This window comes from Myodes glareolus, chromosome 11 (assembly GCF_982192425.1).
Source record: "Myodes glareolus chromosome 11, mMyoGla1.1, whole genome shotgun sequence".
Taxonomy (NCBI): domain Eukaryota; kingdom Metazoa; phylum Chordata; class Mammalia; order Rodentia; family Cricetidae; genus Myodes; species Myodes glareolus.
This window is the reverse complement of record NC_142036.1, coordinates 6,806,510-6,812,977: the sequence shown is the minus strand read 5'-3', so window position 1 is coordinate 6,812,977 and position 6,468 is coordinate 6,806,510. Positions and strand designations below refer to the sequence as shown.

General features: G+C 40.2%; 1 pseudogene across 1 annotated transcript; it reads left to right on the top strand.

Moving 5' to 3' along the window:
• The first annotated feature begins 5,468 nt into the window (after positions 1 to 5,468).
• On the top strand, positions 5,469 to 6,086 carry LOC148120325 (immunoglobulin heavy variable 2-5 pseudogene; annotated as a pseudogene). Its single transcript, XR_015739278.1, has 2 exons — positions 5,469 to 5,572; positions 5,653 to 6,086. The product of XR_015739278.1 is annotated as an immunoglobulin heavy variable 2-5 pseudogene (transcript).
• Positions 6,087 to 6,468: the final 382 nt, after the last annotated feature.

The window sequence follows — 6,468 nt, the reverse complement described above, 5'->3', positions numbered from 1 at the left end:
AGCTGGGTTCTGGATCAATTTGAACTGCTATGCTTTTATCTAGCCTATGCTAGGCCTGATCCTTTGCCAATGGAGATGGAGGAGTTGATGGAGAGGAGGGTAGATGGGAGGTGGTGGGATGGAACTAGAAGAGATGAGGGAGGAGGAACAGTGGTCAGTATGTAAAATAAATGAAAAATGTTATTTAAATAAAATAAAAAGAGAAAACGTTTTGTGTCCTTAACCAGTATGATGGGAAGTTGGGGGATGGAATATTCTAGAAGAGCATGAAGATTGAACCTCTCTGTAGTACCTGCCCAAGGGAAAACTAGGGCAGAAACTTCTCAAGGCAGGGCACTTTATAAACTAATATGTTGTACCAAATAAGGAAGTCATTCCTGTCAGCTTTTTTTTTCCTTTTCTCTCTGCTGGTTTCTCTTTCTGTAAAATGTTAAAACTACTTTTCTTATACTAATCTGTTTAATTTATTACATAGTTACAGTCTTGTTTCCCACATTGGTCTCTGATTGACACTGAACTCAGAAAACTTTCCATGGAGTTGGGGCTGAAGTGGGTTTTCAAGGTTGCTATTTTAAGGGGTAATATGGGGAAGAGAAGATGACCATGAGTGGGTAGGAGTAAGAGGGATGCTGGGTGTGTGTGACAGGTTCCTTACCAGAATCTCTTTGTTTGAAGGTGTTCAGTGTGAATTTATCTGGTGTAGTCCTGGAGTACTTGGGTCATCTTGGGGTTCCATGATACTTTCCTGTTCAGTCTTCAACTCATCTTCAGTGATTAGTGGATGGATGTAATGGTCCTGTCAGGCTCCAGGAGAAGTCCTAGAGTGGTTGGCTCTCATATGGTATATTAGAAATTTATTTAGAACTCCAAATGGACACAACCATGCATATTGCAATCAGGATGTCAAATGTTCAAAGTAAAGAGTGAAGTCTAAAAGACAAAAGGGCAGGGTCGAGTGGAACACAGAAGACCCTGCAGCTGAAGCTGAAGGTGCCCTGCATTCCCCTCCGGCCACCCTGGCAGGCAGACACTCACCCCTCTGGGTGGATAGCCTTAGAGCAGGAGCAGGAACTGTTCCTGGGCCAAGAACCTTGCAGACAATAGGGCGCTATCTCTTGTATTCTGTTGGCTATTCTTCTCTCTGTAGTCCCTGTTCGTTTACCAAGATTTTCCATAAAATCTTCTGGCACAGGATCAGGGCCACTTGCTGGCCAGGGACCTCACAGACAAAAGGATGCTCTTGCTGGGTGCAGGCTCAATGGGACAAAGAAACTCCTTCAGCAGTTGCCCTCACCGCTTTGTTTTCAGACCCCCAGCCCCAAAGCAGGCTGAACTGGGGGATCCTATGTCCCCACAGAAGGAAAGAAAAACAAAGACAACCACAAACAATTTTTTTATTAATATAGATGTACAAATTCTAATAAAATGCTTGTCTTTAATCCCAGTATTTAGGAGCAGAGGCAAGTTGATCTCTGAGTTTGAGTCTTGCATGGTCTACAAGGTAAGTTCCAAGACAGTCATGGCTACACAGAGAAACCTCATTTTAAAAAAGAAAAACAAAGCAAACATCAAAATATTTTAATAAATTAAAAAAGATTACACATTCATATCAACTGGATCTTCAGCCTAGTAAAACAAGATTTTTTTTCAACACATACAAATCAATTAATGCAATAAAAACACCATAAGTACAAACTGAAGGAGTGAAATCACATAATTCTTTCAATGGATTATTAAATGACGTAAGACAAAATTCAACATGCCGTTATGATGAAATTTCTAGAAATTTTTTGAATAGATCAAGCATATATCAAACTAATAAAGGCTTGGTCCAAAACTCTTGTAGGCAACACATATTAAATGGTTACTTACCAAAATATTTCTTCTAAAATCAGAAATGAGACAAGACAAGGAAGTCTCCATCCCATCTCTCTTTCAATATAGTTCTCAAAGTCTCACTGCTGACACATAGTCAAGAAAACACACAAAAGGACTAACAATAGGAAAGAAGAGTTCAAACTATCCCTACTTGAATATGACATAATTCTTTACTGAAAATGCCATGATGAATCCAGGATAAGACTCTTGGACCTAATAAACACTCGCAGTAAAGTGGAGTAGAAATCAGTATAAAGAGTAGTCTCCATTTGTAATAGTAGCCTACTCTTCAGAAAAAGAAAACAGGAAAAGTATTTCATCCAAAATGACTCACTCAAAATTGTTTAGGGATATACCTAATCAGAGACATCTCACAAGGTGCTGGTGTGTGCATTACAGTCAGGGCTGGGATCTCATTGATATTCAGAATTCCTAATATAATGTTTTATAGTCTTATTTACATATAGTATCTTCAAAGCTCAGCTTCATCAAATAGAAAGAAAAAATGGTGTTTGACAAAGCATTGAGATCAACAGGAATGATTGGGAAAAGGAAAAACAAGTTACTGAGTTAAGAATTGGCCCTTAAGAGTTATATGTTTTATCTATAATCCATAGCACACATAGGTAATAATAATAATATATATCTCAAAATTGAGAACGTGCCTTCTTTAAATATTGCCAATAGCATAACAAACACATGCTGACTGTATCAAATCATTGGATGACTATTTCTGCAGTGTCATACTTCAAAAATCAAGGAAAAGATCTACTATTTTGTAAGTATAATAAAAAATATAAGTTAAGTGTAACAGAGAGATGGCTCCAGTTAAGAAACGCTAATCAAACCTGCTTCCAGATACTCCCATTAGCTGCCAATGACTTCCTGCAACATTAGCTCCAGGAAATCTGAATCTATTTTCTGCTGTCTTGGGGCTGCTGCTCACATATAGAACACATAAGCAAACACACACGTATACAAATTGATAAATAAAAATAAAGCATACAAAACACAATGTAGACATAAGCAAACACACATACACACATACACAAATTGATAAATAAAAATAAAGTATATAAAACACTATGTAGACATAAAAGGTAAAACATTTATTAGAAATTATATAAGCAGAAGAATACTACTCCGAATAAATATGCCAGTACCAACTGTAAGATTGTTCTTTAAAAGTTCTTTCCAGGAGACCTCAGAATTTCCCCAAACAGCAGCTATTGTCATCTTCTTTGTTGCCCAGCAGAACTAGATCACTAGACTCTATTGCTAAAGACATTACATTTCTTTGATGTAAGACAGATATAAGTCAAGATGGAAGGGAGTTGAAAGCCTCCTCCTACTTGTACAGCTTTCATCAAGGTAATAGGAATAATGCTGTGTAGGCTGTGGTGGAGAAAAGGCATCAGTGGTCTTGCCCAGCTGTGAACTCTACCAGCATCAGTACTAACCAACAAGGCAGCATGAGCCCACTGCTGTAGCTGTGACAAGGCTTTTACACAGGCAACCAAGCTAACTCTGATTGGATCTGAGGCCTATTCCAAAGGAGGAAATCCATGTCTGGTTCTATAACCTCTGTCAAAAACCCATGGCTAAGAAGGTCAGAGACTCTAAAACTGTGATACCTTTAAGATCCCTAAAGGGATCTAATATTGTTTTTTAATGAAACCAAGATGTCACTCATTTGCTCTCTAAACATACATGTTTGTAGCCACAGAGAAACAGTATGCTCAGACACAAGTCAGGTTAGATTGTTAATTGATTGGTCAGAATCCAGTGACTCTTGATTGCTTAGGATGCTAGAAAAAAGAATGGTTGTGTCCTCAGCCCTCCAATGTCTGCCATCACTCTAAAACTCATAGATTATAGTGTAAGAGCTGGGAGATATGGAGAAGGGCTGCGAAATGCTGTGTCTTGGTCATAACAAGGTTATTGCCATCACTCATTCAACAGCGGCTGTGGTTCCTTATACTGGACCTGAGCAGGGACAGCCCTATGAGTGATGACTCTTGGATAATGGAGGGAATCATGAGATCCTACTGCCTCCCTCATTAATTAATGAATTCTGATAGATTCTGGATGAACAGAGTATTATACTCAGGTGTACCCTTTCTGGAGGACCCACCAGCATCCACTTGTCTTAATCCCATGGTTATATACACAACCCTTGTTAAAGTTAATGGGTCCAAAACAAATCAAAATAAAATGAACATGTGCAAGGTCTTGAGGAAGAAAGGAGGTTGTGTGACAGGGACATGAGAAAGGTGAGAGATGTATGAGTCATTTACATGTATGTAAATTTCAGAACCCAAAATTAATTAATAAAAGCAAACAAATGAGCAACTAAAACATTTTTTTTCTTTTCAAACATTTTTCAGAGACTTCTTTTTAAGCCAAATTCTCTTATCAGGATCCAGTTCTAACTAGAAAGTGGGAAGCTTACACTGAAAAGTCCTCTCATTGTGCCAGTGAACACAGCCAAGAAGCAGTTCACCCTGAAGCTGAGCTCAGCTACCACTAAAGGCCCAGTCTTGTGTTACTGTGCAGCAGACACAGTGAGCAGGTTCTCTGTCTGCTCAGCAACAACCTCAATTGAGGATGCTCATGACCTGCAGGGGATGCTGTTGGTCCAAGGTTCACCAGGAATGAACATGTAGTGGGTAAGAGAAACATCTGGAGAGTGGGGGAGTCCCCTGAGGCTCTAAGGTTTCCTACCCTAACCTCAAATAACTGCAGAGACCATGTACAACATGTGATGTACTACTGTGTGTAACATATGACTATACTCTAAACTTAGTACAGTAAAAATTCTTTCTTAAGCAATATTGTGCATATATTTTTACTCCTTACATATGAACCTATTGGATGGACAAAATCAATGGCATTTACATGAAGTATAATAGAAATTTTCAAACATGAGGTATCAAACACCTGATCATCATCAGCTGCACCAGAATCAGTAGCAGCATCTGTAATTATATCTGTAACTACTTTTCTCTGGCTGGTGGGGTTTTCTCAGCTGGAATGTATGATTGTGACCTGGATTTCAGGCCTTGATGTTCCATCCACAGTGTTGAGCCCATGCAATTCTGCTAAGAAAGTGTAGGAGACCTGGTATCAAGACATTGTCCACTGCCCCGTGAATCCCTCAGCTCAGAAGGAGAGAATAAGATGGGCATAATTGCATACTCTGAACTTTGTCATAGGTTTTCATCATTTATTTTTCTATGAATGTTTTCCCTAAAATGAAAGATTTAGATCAAAATAGTAATTGTATGGTTTTTGTAACTTGGGAAAAGAGAAGAAAGTCAATTAATTACAGAAGTCCCTTTGCATATCTAGGATCCTGAAAGCGGAGAAGTGATGTCCTCACAAATAAACCACAAGATAATCTCATTCATGAATTTATTCAATGTACTGAATACTCTGACTGATTTTACCATGTAACTTATTCTTTGTGGGAAGCAGAAATGGATTTCCCTGAGGGCTTCTGTGTCTTTTATCACAGACTGGCTCTTCATGAATCTTAAACTTAAGTCCACCAGCAGGTGGGGAGGGCATGCAAATCTCTGCCTGCCCCACCCAACCCTGGGGTGAAAAGCCAAAGTGGGGTCTGGGTACACTCGCTGATGTGCAGTCATGGACAGGCTTATGTCCTCATTCCTGCTGCTGATTGTCCCTGCATGTGAGTGCCAAGTCTCCCTAAGGAATGAACTTCCATATCCTCGCCCTGTTCCAATATAACTTTATCCCTTTTCTCCACAGATGTCCTTTCCCAGGTTATCCTGAAGAATTCTGGTCCTGGGCTGTTGCAGCCCTCCCAGACTCTCAGTCTGACCTGCACATTGTCTGGGTTTTCACTGAGCACTTCAGGCATGGGTGTGGGCTGGATCCGTCAGTCCTCAGAGAAGGGTTTGGAATGGCTTGCAGACATTTGGTGGAATGACGAGAAGTATTACAACCCATCCCTGAAGAGCCAGCTCACAATCTCCAAGCACACCTCCAACAAGCAGGTATTCCTCAAGATCACCAGTGTTGACACTGCAGATACTGTCACATACTACTGTGCTCGGAGAGCACAACAGAGCACAGAGACACAGCCTCGGCTGACAGCTGTACAATACTTCAATTTGTTCTCATCTCTGTTCTTCCTCACGCAGGGCAGAAGCCTGGTGGGTGGGACAGAACTTCCCTGCTAGCCTCTGGGATTTCCTCTTCATTTTGAGCTTCAGAGCCAGGGTTTCCTGTCATATACCCTAGGTTTCTGTTAAAATGTTCAGAAATGAGGGTCTGTCTATGTTTGGTTTTATTAAGATAAAGGGTGCCTGGTCCCTAAACCAGGTGGTTCAGAGCTGTGGTTCCTTTATCCATAAGCCTCAATTCCCACAACAGGTTTCAGGTTATTGTGATTTCCACCTTCAGAAAACAATGGACTTCGAGAAGATATGTTTTAGTGGATAAGCATACTCAAATGGAGTCATTGGTCAAAGAGATCCCAGGAAATCTTGCAAATATCTCTGGCTATTACTAAGACTCTTGCCCCCACAAGTTGATGGCAGCACACTATCATTGAAGACACTA